At 47.7% G+C, this 13314-nt stretch overlaps 1 protein-coding gene across 1 annotated transcript in view; it reads right to left on the bottom strand.

Annotated features, from left to right (window-relative positions):
- Positions 1-13314, bottom strand: part of VPS9D1 (VPS9 domain containing 1) — a 1552154-nt gene that overhangs the window by 724920 nt on the left and 813920 nt on the right. The gene's annotated exons all lie outside the window — the stretch shown is intronic.

Here is a 13314-nt window from a genome sequence, read left to right as displayed (position 1 = left end):
TCGATAGATGAGATGGACTTCATTGAAGGTAAATGATTCAACAGCTGCATCACTTTGTAACGATTTAGGATCAGACCGTCTTCATTTGGCACAGTTCTCTCAAGCAAAAGCCTCAACCCTATCTCCAGTTGATCTGGTTTATTGCACCTGACTTTCTTTGTGTTATTTACTCTTTTATCCTGCTTCCAGGATTCCGGGTCATCGAGGTTCTCGGCCTGCACTCTTGTAATTTTGTGCAGGATCCATCAGCGGGTACTGATGTTTTTTAGTATCCATCTGTGTATCCATTCTTTGATCCCCTTCTTTGTTAAGCACAAGTCTTATTTCTTCTTGCTTCAATACTTCAATAGTCCTCTCTCTTTTGTCTTCAATAGTCAGGAAATCATCACATATATGTGCCTTTCCACCTTCTGTATCACTATCTTTTTGCTTCTTTCTTTCCGGTGAGAATTTAGCCACAGTTATTTTCGATTCTTTCTCGACTCCTCAAAGACTTTCTTTCTGTGGAGAAAACTCAGCGTCGTCGTCAGAGTCAAAAAGTAGAAGCGCTGGTCTCACCATTACTTATGATATCCTTATCGCTTTCATCATCACCATCATTTATTTCATATGTAGACATGTTTAATAACTCCTCCATTATTGTCGCCTCAGATTTATCTTCAGCAGGCAATTTCTCTGGTGTATTCAAACTAACCTTCTTGATCATTTCTGTTTCAGGCACGCTGTTTACTACCTTTGGATCTTTGTCCGGGACAATAGAGTTAGTTGTTTGTATGGTGATACTCAAAGCTTTCAGGTTTCTCAAGAATTTACAGGAGTTCTTCGCATTTGGATTTTTAGGTTTGCTCATGTTCTTTTTATTTTTTTCTTATTCTTCAAAGATTCTTTCATATTTTTTCACCCACAGAACTGTTACTGGGATCGGGCATTTTTTTTTAATTTCCAAAGATTGCATAACTTTCCTTTTATAGCGTCTTGTGGTAGTTCAATCGCTTTATGTTCGGCAATTTTTTCAGTCAAGAGCCTGTCAGGTGACTCCGATTCCATATCAATCTGGGGACAGGCAAGCACTTGACCCTTGGTATTAGTAGGGGCCACCTCATGCGAATCTAAGTCTTTCGCTGGATCATAGGACATTCCGTCGGCATCTCTAGATGTCGAGGGAACAGCAGAGTCGGCTGTGATTTTTGAGGCAACTCTCGGTTTTGGCATTTTGGTGGTAACTTTATTGGCTTGCTCAGAAAGGGACGCAGCAAGGTTCCCGGGTCCATCTTGGGTTCTCTCCGGACTCATGTCATCCAGATTTGCCTGGTCTTTAGAGGGTGGGAGGTTTTCTTTTAGTTCTTCAATCCTCTGTTGTGGATTATGATCTTTAATCATGTCCCTTTTAAGGTCGACATTAATTACATTTCCACTGTGATATTGTTTCAAAATAGATAACGCTTCCTTTGCCACTTCGGCAAGTTTTTTATCTTCTCCTGTTTTTTTTAGTGCCTCTTTCAGGACATTAGTGGTCAGCTCATCTTTATTTTTTTGTCCTTTTGAAGATGCACTTTCAATTCATTACGAGCCATCTCAAGGTTCACCATTTTGTTGTTAAGGAGCGCAATGAGAGTGTTTTGATCTCTATAGTTCTCATTGAATTGATCATACATGTAATTTGTTTATTACGGCTTCAGTCACATCTTTAATGAATTTCGTTTGTATCAAACCTCTATTTCTTTGGTTTGAATTGTAAGAGGGTCTAGTAGAATTACATTTATCTTGGTTATCAGACGAAACCAATGACATATAATCTGAGGATGAGTTATCCAAAGATGAATCCAAAGTTGAATCCGAGAGTTTCCCCAATTACGTTCCTTGTCTCGCATGTATGGCGCCTGTAGACCTCTGGTGACATTGACCGGCCATCCCAAGGCCTTTTTTTGGGGCGCTTCCCGATTCACTCTGGGAATTTGAGTCTAATCTTCTTTTGGCCACCCGAGATCTTTCCAGAGGCTTCACAGAGTGTTTCACAAACCTCATCTCTCAGAGGCACATTGACATCAATTTCGTTGCGCTTTAGCCTCTTGGACGTCTCAGACGGGACTATATTGCCAATCCCGCTACTTTGTTCCATTGACTGGTTTCGGGCAAGCGCTTCTTTGTTTCGTGTGTTCACTTTTTCAGTCATCTCCGTCAGGTCTTTGATCAGTAGATCGGCTACAGCCAATGAGTTCCTCCTCATTAATAAGGTCTGGATTTTGCCAAGTTTCTGGGTCCAGCCCAGGATGGTTAAAGAGCAGCTCACCCATCTCCATGTTGCTTACATAGATTTTGTTTGTGCAATTAGATATATCCAACGTGCTGTCATTCGTTACAGAGGGTTTTATTGCGGCCGGTTCATGTTGGATCCCATCATATTTGTTATCAAATTTGTCAAGTTTCTCATTCAATCCATCAAGGGTACCCAACACAGGGCATGGAGATTCAGCCCCAGTAAGCGCGGATAAAGGGTTCGCTTTTGGTATGTTATTCTCGGAGCTCGCCAGCAAATTTGGTCATGCTGCAGCAAAGTCACAGCATTTTACAGCACAAGCAGTCAGCTGACCGGTGGCTGCCGGCTAACAACCAGACGGCGACAAGTTAACAGCATCGCTCTTAATCTGTATGTCATCTTGAGTATTTTTAGCTGACAGAAGCTGGGGCTGGGACAAGTCAGCAGCCCGGGCAAGTAAATCAACAAAGTCTCCTGCACACAGAGGGCGGGGACTCAAGGCTACCTCACACGCCGATAGAGAGGGACCCGTTACCGACCCCGAACATAAGTCTTCAGACATTGACAAGGTAGGTAGGCTCGGTAGAAGGCAGAGGTGGGGGGAGAATTCCCCTGGGCAGTCACAGCTCGAGGAAGAAGAGCATACTGACTTTCCGGGCTCAAACAGTTAACACGTAAACTGCGTGGGATGCCAGTCTAGCACATAAAGATGGTGCTTTTTTTGTTTTTCTGACAACTTGCTCTGTTCTTTCCTTTCGCACTACGTCGCCAGCACCCTCCCCTTCGTCAGATATGAACACATATAGCTGGGTTCCTTGAAATCTGCGCCGGTGCGGATTCACATCGAGACAGCTTGGAACGAACATAGAGCTGCTGCCTCGTCTCCATAATTGAACCCTTTCTTCTTATTGTGTGTTTGTACGCTGCTAAGCTTCTTGAGCAGCTCAGACTCCACAGCCTCCAGAGACTCCAGTGACTATGCACCGACTCTGCTACGCGGGTCAAGGTGCTTTTGAGTCCTGGAACCTCCTCTTCCTCTGAATGAACACGGAAAAAAAAGACTTGCTGTTTTCCAAAAAAAGCTGCACAATACGAAGCAAAGTCCACACTGCCTCCCACTCCAGTGACTCTGCACCGATTCCGACTTCCCTTTAAATATAAAAGTGAAATGTGTGCAGGGATGTCATTTCACCAAAATGCCAGGGGTAGCGGAAGTGACATCACATGACCCTTGACCCCCCTGATGACATCACAGGAAGTGATGTCATTTGACCGCGCCCCGAAGTGATATCGCAGGAAGCGATGGAACATGACCTTTCAGTGCTTTATATAGACAAAATATACACCCAATATCACCCAACCTGTGTTGGTACTCATTTATCGACCTCAGAAGGATGAAAGACTGAGTTAAGGCACTTAAGAACAGACTAAATCAGTGACGGATGTGTGCCTGAAATAAACCTTTGATGAGTCTTGCAATTATTGTATAGAATTCCAGAAAGACACATTATTTGTTATTCCTATTCTTATTTAGGGTCAGTGCTGAAAGTGTTAGACTTGTGGCATTCCTGTTCTTATTTTTATTTTTTTTAAGGGGGCCTGAACAAGAAAGCCAGCCACTCCAGAAGTAAAGAGCCACATGGTGCTGCCCACAGCCCAGGAGCTTGCATTACCAAAAAAAGAAAAAAAAAAAGTATTTTTTCGTTTTTCTTTTTTTTTTTTTAAAAAGACAGAGGTGGCAAGGGAGACCACAGAGGTCGCAAGGGAAACCTCAGAGGTCGCAGTTGCGACATCTGGTGACCCCTAAATGACGTCCCTGAATGTGTGTATATGTGTGCATGTCGGTTTGAAATGTTCAGCATACTTCCCAACATGCTACAAACCTGAAATTTGGCATGTGGGTAGGTTCCATGGTGTAGACAATGTGAAAAGTATAAAATATGCATGTTTCAATTATTTTTTGTGTAAGCTGTCTGCAGTGCTTACCCCTGCCATACGGCTGTTCGTGTCGTAGTTCTACATAAACTTCAGCATCTCATTGTTCCTAAACTTTCCACACCATCAGCATTCTAGCTGACATTAGCAGCACTCACTTTTGAAGTCATGCGGGTGACACAAAATTGTGCTTTTGTAGTAATGCAGGTGACAGGAACTGTGCAATGTCTCTTCAATAGCGTCCGCAATGACGTTGCCCATCACGTTGTGGTAAATCTCTCATGATAATTACAGGAACTTCATTTCCCACTGAAGTTTATGAATGTATGTCATCTCAATAATACACAGCTTACATGCTTCAGCCGTACGGATATGGCACTCCAAGCTTAAATGCGTAAGCCCAACAAGTTTGGCACTTATGTTGAGATTGCTGCTGCCTCGGCTGTAGATTAGGACACCAATGATGTTGCAGCGCAATCTCAATGCTCCAGCTCAAAGTAGCTGGAATCGATTTACGGGATTCATGCTTTTCTCATGGTCAGCTTTATGTGGCTTGCTCCAGAGTTACAAACAGACAATGTGTTCACACTAGCTCCTACAGGTAAGACTAGCAATATTGTCCACAAAGAAACATTGGTAGCTCCTAAAGGTAAGACTAGCAATATTCTCCACAAAGCAGCATTGTTAACTCCTACAGCTAAGACTAGCAACATTGTCCACAAATAAACAATTGTAGCTCCTACAGGTTAGACTAGCAATATTGTCTACAAACAATCATTGGTTTAGGGAAAATAGTACACCAACAATGCCAGTAGGCAAAGGGGACTCCCCATAACTCTCCATAAATTATAATTCTCAAACACAGTATTAGTCAGACGAGCCTGCCAGGACAAATCAAACTCACCATAAGAAACGACGTGTGGTGACCTCCATACGTTGTTATTCGGGGAACACAAACAACATCATCATCTATATTTGTTCATTGCATAAACTTCAAACTAGGACTGAAGTAGGAATTACCGTGCGAAGCACGAGTACACGTGCTAGTTGTAAAATACATTGTGTGAACTTTATTCTTTTTTGCTTCACATTTCAGACTTTTTTAGACCCAAGATATCGGGGTTGGAGGGATTTGCATTTGCGATGTAGCTGTGTCGGCTCCATGTAATATTGTAGAAACAAACTTTGCTTGGGGTTCTCTGGAGTGGAGTCAATTGGAACCTGCGCAAGAAGAATTAGGATGTACCTGGGGTTTCTTGCCTACAAGTTGAAATTAAGATTCTCTTTATACAGCACAATTGGATTTGGAATAGTCTTTACTACAAAAGGAGTACAGAAAGTGTCTTGATAACTTCATTAAACAGATAATTAATGATGTGGTCTTTGAGAACTTGGTTGCAAAGTATGAGCATGTAGCAAAAATATACATAAATGCAACAATTATTTTGAAATTGCACTGCTTTTGTTTTCTCATCCTGGTATATCCACAGCTCCTGATGTTCCGTCTCCCTCTAGAGCTTAGTGTCAGTGTGACATTTCTTAGCGTTCCTCTTGAACATTCTTGCCCTCATTTGTCCCCCATCTCCGACCAGACTGCTTGTAGTAGACTGCCATGTTGTTTGAGCAATGGTGTGCCTTGAAATGATGGCGAAAAAAAACATTTGAAGCATGGTTGACTGCCTGCAACTCGAACAGAACGTCATGTGACTCCCTACCTGACCACACACCCTGCGTGGCTAGAGTACCTGTATATGCCCCCACCCTAAGAGATGCATCAGTGACAATCATTCTCAAAATGGAAATCCCACTATAAAGGTAAATCTTCACTGCATTAAGAGCATTTGCAGAGGTACTGTCTTCCTTCTGCTTGCACGGATCCTACAAACACTCCTGGAGAGAACAGTGCATGAGACAATAAGGATACAAGTTGGCATCGACTCCAGCCAAGATGAGACTGGTCTCGCTGTTAGATGTACTGACTTTAGCAAGGCTATTTGTTTCCTGAAAGACACTCCTCTCTTGTGCAAAGCATATTTTTCATGTCACAAAGTTGATAGTTTTGCTAACCTACGGATGTTTCCTGGTTTGTATGGGTACTGTCCCAGCTAAAGGAGAATTAACTTAATAGACTACAAAACTAAGACTTTAGTTAATACTTTGATGAGCAAGTTGCCTAAGTAAGGATACATTTGATTCTTCCTTGGTAAGGCGGACTCTTTCGTCAATGCATTCAGAGAAGGTTTGATGAGTCAATTTAAGACCATTGTTAGAGATAGATATTTCCCTGCTGTGAACTGTATGAAACACTCATGACGGTCTTTGATAGTTATGTGAACGAGGGATCTTAGAGATTGAGGGTTTCTAGACAGTCTCCTCTTTGATGGTGGTAGACAGTCTGCTGAAGTGCTGGCTTCCTAAGCTTTTTAATTAAGTTTAACCACAAATAACTTAAAATAAATTGCCTTTTCTCTGGTTTTATGAAAAAGGCTGTAGGGTGTTTTTGTTGTTGTTGCAATAAGGACGTACCTTCATATGTCTGGAGAGCGATGAGGGGTGGAATGGCTTTGAGCCTCAAACCAGACCTCCATCGACAGTAATAAGAGCACATGCCGACCTTGTAAAATATCCACCACTGGAAAACCCCAATATAAAACATTCTATATAATTGCAGCTACTGTATCCCACAGGAGACAAGAAAGGGGTTGGAATAGTAGTTTCCAAGCTTGAGCTTCTGCGTACGGTAAGAAAAAAATTGAACTGTACCACCACAGAAAGTTTTGGGATACAGAGGTCACTGTTAGCCTAAACAGCAGAATAATGAAGTCAGCCATGTCAAATGCCATTGAAAGGTTCAACATAATCAGCAGAGTGGGAGCTAAGCACATCCCCAGTACCATGGCTTGGACCGAATACAGACAGGAATGGGTCGATAAGCTGCTGTTCTTCAACAAATGTTTGCAATTGGAAAGCCACTACCTTTTCAAGAATTTTTGCGGCCAGCAATGGGCCAGTAATTCCGGAAAGAGAGATGGTCCAGCAAGGGATTTTTCAGCAGAGGAGTTGAAGTGGAGATTTTTAAGGCTTTGGAATAATCCCCTGCGCGATAGAAAAACTGATGAAGGAGGATATAAAACTCTGTTGGGTAAGGCCTAGCACCATGCAAGACTGACGGGGAAGAGACATCATAATAGTGATTTATAGGTTTGTGAGTCAAAAGAATATTAAGTATTTGTTTTGGGGTCAACTGAGGAAAGCTAAAAAATGGCCATTGAGGAGATTTTTTATAGACTATGAAGGGATGCAATTTACAGGGGAATTTAAAAGGTGCACCTGGGAGAACGCCAGGTGGCGCGGACCGTGATGGCTGCGTGAAACTGCTTTGCTGTTAACCGTCGTGTGGCGGACACCAGAACCTCTTTCCCCCTGACAGAGCAGCCTTTACCAGAAGCGTGGCACCCTCGGGACCCAGGCGGTGGGATTGCGCAGCCCCATCCGCAACCTGGGGGTCGCCGTTCGAGTGGCAGAGGCGGCACTTCCAGTGGGCCTGGTAACAACCGGGTGACTGGCCGGCCGAAGACGGGCAAACTCCCTGCTGGTGTGAAGGTGCAGGGAGGAGTGTGCTGTGCTACGAAGACAGGCTGCCCTATCTGCGACCAGGGGGCCGCCATTCGAGTGGCAGAGGAAGCACTTCCAGTGGGCCTGGTAACAACCAAGTGACAGGCCGGCAGAAGGCGGGCAAATCCCCAGCTGTTTTGAAGGTGCAGGGAGGAGTGCGCCGAGATACGGTGCCAGCCAGCCCTGGGGGAGAGCATGCAACAATTACCACAGAGACAAAGCACGGAGAGGAGCCCCAGATCCCTAATTTGGCTAGTGCTGCAGGACAGTGCGCAGCAGTGCTAGGGCAGTCTGTTCCTTGGCTGCTGTGCGGAGACCAGAGAGTGAGGAGAATGTGAGGCGCACCGGGTGCGGCAGGTTGGAGGACACTGCAGAGGGTCACCCAAGACAGAAGGGGCCACAAGGACCTGAGAGGCCCCCACCAGGTACAAGGTTTGGGAGGCCTGAGAAGAGCAGGAGGCACCTGAGCTGACACAGAGGAGTGGGTCTCGGCAGATGGGGTCCCGGGCAGCCAACGGCCTGCTCGAAGGGTGCACGTAGAGGAGAGGAGACAGGGGCCTGGAGTAGAGCTGATTGGTGCGTCAGGAGACCCTGGAGACCACAAGTCTGCACCCAAGGAGGACACCAGTGCAGGGTGCAACAGCAGTGAGACTGAGGACACTAGGGGAGGGGCACGCACACCAGAAGAGCCCAGAAAATACTCGAGCCCTTGGCCCTGAGGTGGTACAAGACCGTGGTGAGGAGGCTGGGAACGGGGTGAGCAGCGCTAAGAAGGTCACAAGGCTGCTAAACACCCAACGCGAGCCACGCAGAAGGCAGTGGCATCTGTGCAGGGGCTGCACGGGACATCGGCTGGTTGCACAGATCCCGTACCTGGGGCGGAAAGAGCTACGCACCCCAAGAGGCGTGCTAGAAAAGGGGGGGCAGGCGTGCCAGGACCCCAGTGCTGCACCTGTGAGTAGTCCCCGAAGAAGCTGGAGAAGGGCACCACCGGGGGCATAGGCTCCCTGCAGCACTTCAGAAGGGAGCCTAGGGTGGACGAGGAGGGAACAGGCAGCAAAGGGAGAGAAGTTGGGGAAGAGGCTGGGCCACCACGCTTGATGAGGGAGGACCTAAAGGACATTTTCCAAGAAATAAAAGCCATCTGTAGCGATATCAAGGCCTCCATTTTTGATCTCAAGGGGAGGGTGAACAAGCTGGAGGACAAAATAGAATGGATGGAGGACAACCACCTTCAGGTAGACCTCCTGGAGATGAACACAAGGCTAGGCTGATGGACCTGGAGACTTGTGAAGAGGATATCCTTCTGAAGCTTGACGACCTCGAAAACAGAGAGCGCTGGAATAACTTGCGCATACTGGTCCTGGCCGAGCAGAAAGGCAATACGGCAGCGGACGTGGGAAGGAAGGTGGAAGGCCTGATCAATGCACTTTTTCGCACCGAGGGAGGCAAAACAGTCCAGCTGGAGAGGGCCCACAGAGGTGGTGGAGCATGGAGTGGAGGCTCAAGGTCGATAGTCGTCCCCTTGCTCAGATACAGGGACAGGATGGAAGTCCTGGAGAGGGCAAAACGCATAGGGACCCTGATTATGAGGGGGACTCGATCAAGGTATTCCAGGGCCTTTCGGGACTCACCTTGACACGCAGAAGAGATTGCTAGGTCCTCACGCAATGGCTGACAGAAAAGGGGCTTTGATACCATTGAGCATACCCATTTGCTTTGTGTTTTGAGAGGTGAAATAGACTACTGGATTGCGAACGGCCAAGAGGCACAGCAGGTACTGAAGTCCCAGAGAGAGGTGTCACCGAAACCTGACACAAATTTGGAATCAGGCAAGACTAGTACTAACCCTGAAGGTAGGAAGGAACTCATAGCGAAGAAACGGATGCCGGTCAGTAGGAAGTACAAGAAGTTGAACCCCCAACCCCCGGGGCAGTGACTGGAAAAACGTATTGGCTTGTACGGAGGCATGGAACATACACATGGCCTCAAAGGTGTGTGTAAAGGCAGGGGAGGAGAAAAGTGGTGGTTTGGTTAGATGGTATGGCAGTCATCTCTGGTGGCTCATCGTCTGGTGTGAAGGGGAGCAGAAGGGGGGAGGTTTGGATGGGGAAGGGGGGCAGGATTGGCAAGGTGGGTAGTCGGGGGTTTGGCGGGGCAGTTGGGCAAGTTTTATGTTATTGCAATGGTAAGACCAGGGCTCAGTTGGAGGATCGTTAATGGTGCACAGGGATAATGAAGGGCGGGTTGATGTGCTCAGGGTGGCGACGTTAAATGTGAAGGGGCTGAACTCACCAACAAAGCGCTCTCTGGTGGCGAGGGAATTCCGAAACCAGGGGTTAGACATGTTCCTATAGGAAACGAGGCTGGTGGCAGCGAAGAGAGGCATATTTTGGGGGGGTCAAATATGACATGCACTATGGGCCTCTGGTATGACTAAGAAAGGAGGGGTTGGCATCCTGCTTAACAGAAGGCTCCGCCTGGGGGACATGAAGGTGTGGCGGAAGACGGATGGCAGGGCCTTGCTTGTTTCGGGCACTCTAGAGGAGGTACAGATTACATTGGTCACTATGTATTGCCCGAACCAGGCACAGCTCCTATTCTTTCAAGGCACAATGGCAGAGATATATCGGCAGGGTAGCAGCCTATTGCTCTTCGGGGGCGATTTTAACATGTGGCCGGATCCCGCAATGGAGTGAAGCTGTGGGGATGGTCTGACAGGGGTGGGGGGCTCCCAAGCAGGGAGTGGCTTTCGGAGCCTTTTGGCTAGGGAAGGTATAGTGGATGTCTGGATGGAGCTCCATCCCAAGATCAGGGGCTATACATTTGTATCCCTGTGCACGGCATAAGAGCGAGCATTAATTATTGGTGTATTCAGAGGCCCCAAGTGTACAGGGTATCTAGATGTGACCTCACCCCCGTTAGGTGGACAGACCATGACATGGTTATAATGGGAATCTGCATGGTGGGCCTACAAACAAGGGACTCTATAGAAGGGCAACGACACACAGCAGAGGGATGAGGTATTTGGCGGGGAGATGAGGAAAGCGGTGGGGGATTTCTTCCTGATTAATGACACAGGGAGGTCTACCCTTGTACAGTCTAGGAGGCGGCAAAGGTGACATGGAGGGTTTCCAGATTGCAGAAGGGGCGAAGAAGAAGAGGGCCAGGGTACCACTAACGAGAGACTGAGGGAGGAGATCCGAGATCTTGAGGTCAAAGGAATAAGCAGTGATGGGATTGCCCAGGAGCGGTTCGAGCAGGCCAGAAGGAAGAGGCAGGAGTTGAGGGAACTGGAAGTGGGCAAGGTGGTGTCAGGGCTGAAGTCCCTCTGGCAACACTATTTTGAAAAGGGGGACAAAGCAGACGCCATGTTGGCGTCCAAGTTAAGGGGTCAATGGGCAGACCGCTGGGTGCAGGGGATTGAGAACACCTCTGTAAGGCTCCACACAACCACAACAGGAGTACTGGACCGATTTCTTCAGTTTTATTGGAAGTTATACGAGAAAGAGGGGTGGAGCAGTATTTGCAGGCAATCCCCCTGCCGAGCCTGGACAGGCGGGAGATAGAGGAGGTGGAGGGGCCCATTATGGAGAAGGAGGTGCTGAGGGCGATCTGTGGGATGAAGGTAGGGAAAGCAGTTGGGGAAGATGGATACACAGTGGGCTTTTAAAGACATTTGCTACCCAACTGGTCCAGCACATGGTGAAACCTCGTTAACCATATATTGACCACAGGGAGGGTCCCTCCATCATCCGGACTGGCCCCGATGTCTGTCATTCCGAAGTAAGGAAGGGATCATAAAAGCTGTAAATCCTATCGCCCCATATCACTTATAAACGTGGAAGCAAAAGTGTTCACAAGGGTACTGGCCTGGAGAATGGAGCGAGTCAAGCCCCGACTGGTCTATTCTAACCAGGTCGGATTTATTAGGGGGAGGCAAGGGGCAGATACACTCAGGAAGACATTACACCTGATCGACCAGGCTGGGAACAAGGAGGGTAACCCCGGTCTGTTGTCTTTAGACGCCAAGAAGGCTTTTGATAGGGTGGGGTGGGATTGCCTTCACTGGGTCCTGCGGAAATACGGGTTTGGTGACAGAATGAGGAGGGGTATCCAGGCGTTCTACTCTTCCCCACAGCGAGGGTGGCGGTTAACAGTAGGCTCTCAAGGGCCCTGGAGTTAAAGCGAGGGACTAGACAGGGTTGCCCGTTGTTCCCCCTGCTATTTGCGCTTTCCATGGAACCCCTGGTGGAGAAGATGAGAAGGCGCCCCGGGTGGAAAGCATTGTGGTGGGGGAGAGAGAATTTAAGCTGGGGCTCTACGCTGACGATGTCGTACTGCACCCAAGGAACCCACTGAGCTTGTTCCCTGCTGCGATGGAGCTAATTGAGAAATATGGGTCCCTTTAGGGCTTTTAAGTGAACCGCCAGAAGTCTGTTCTATCCCCATTTGCCAGGGATGGAATGAGGCATTTTTAGGCACTCAGGGGGTTGGGGATGGACATTCAGGGGGAGAGTATTTGTTACCAGGGCGTCAACATTACGAGGGCTCTGGGGAACCTCAGTGGGGCTCACTCCCCCCTCTATTGAAACAATTGCATGGTGGAATGGGGAAAGCACAACATCTCATGGATGGGACGGCTAAATGCATTGAAAATGAACTTCCTACCAAGGATAATATACCAGTTTCAAATGTTGCCGGTGAAGGTCTTAGAGGAGCTCTTGAGGGAGGCTAAGGGACGCATGCTCTGCTTTCTCTGGCAGTGGCAAAAGCCTAGAGTGTCCTATGATACGCTGGTGTTACCAAAGGAACGGGAGGGGGTGGGGTCTTCCCAGACCTAACTCTTTAGTACAAGGCCTCCCAAATGAGGACAATGGTGCCACACCTTCGGGAAGACAGGGATAAGCAATGGGTCTTCTTGGAGAACTACCACTTGTGCCCCGCTAAAGTGGGCGAGTGGCTCTGAGTCCCGTGGGAAAGGGTCCGAGGAGAATCAGGGATCATCCAATATTGGTAGAACAATGGGAACTGTGGAGGCGGGGTGCTGGTATGAGAGGGGTCACCTCCTGGCCCTCACCGATAAGGGATATTCCCGCACTGAAGGGGGTTCTCACGGCAGGGAAATGGAGGGACTCACTTCAGAGGGATCTCACCCCTACGAGGAGGATTCTGGACACCCACACGAATACGAAGGGGCTCATTTCGCTACTATATGGAGCTTTGGTTGAGGTGAACTAGTTACTTTCTTACCTGGTAACATTCTTTCGATGGGATGTTCCGACGACGTATTCCACATCTATGACAGGTAATCACCACAGCTGTGGTGCTTTTGAACATTTTCGGCGTCTGCGTCGATGACATTGATACGCTGTCCGCGAGGGCCTCCGTCGAGCCAACAACACCGGATGTTATAAGTAGGACGCACGAAGCCTGTAGCCTCAGTTGTAGTTTTTTCCCAGAACGTGTGGCACCAATCTTCTGCCAGAATGACTACAGAAAGCCTT

The sequence above is a fragment of the Ambystoma mexicanum genome, chromosome 1q (assembly GCF_040938575.1).
Source record: "Ambystoma mexicanum isolate Mex_15411 chromosome 1q, UKY_AmexF1_1, whole genome shotgun sequence".
Classification (NCBI taxonomy): domain Eukaryota; kingdom Metazoa; phylum Chordata; class Amphibia; order Caudata; family Ambystomatidae; genus Ambystoma; species Ambystoma mexicanum.
This window is presented reverse-complemented; position numbering and strand designations above follow the sequence as displayed.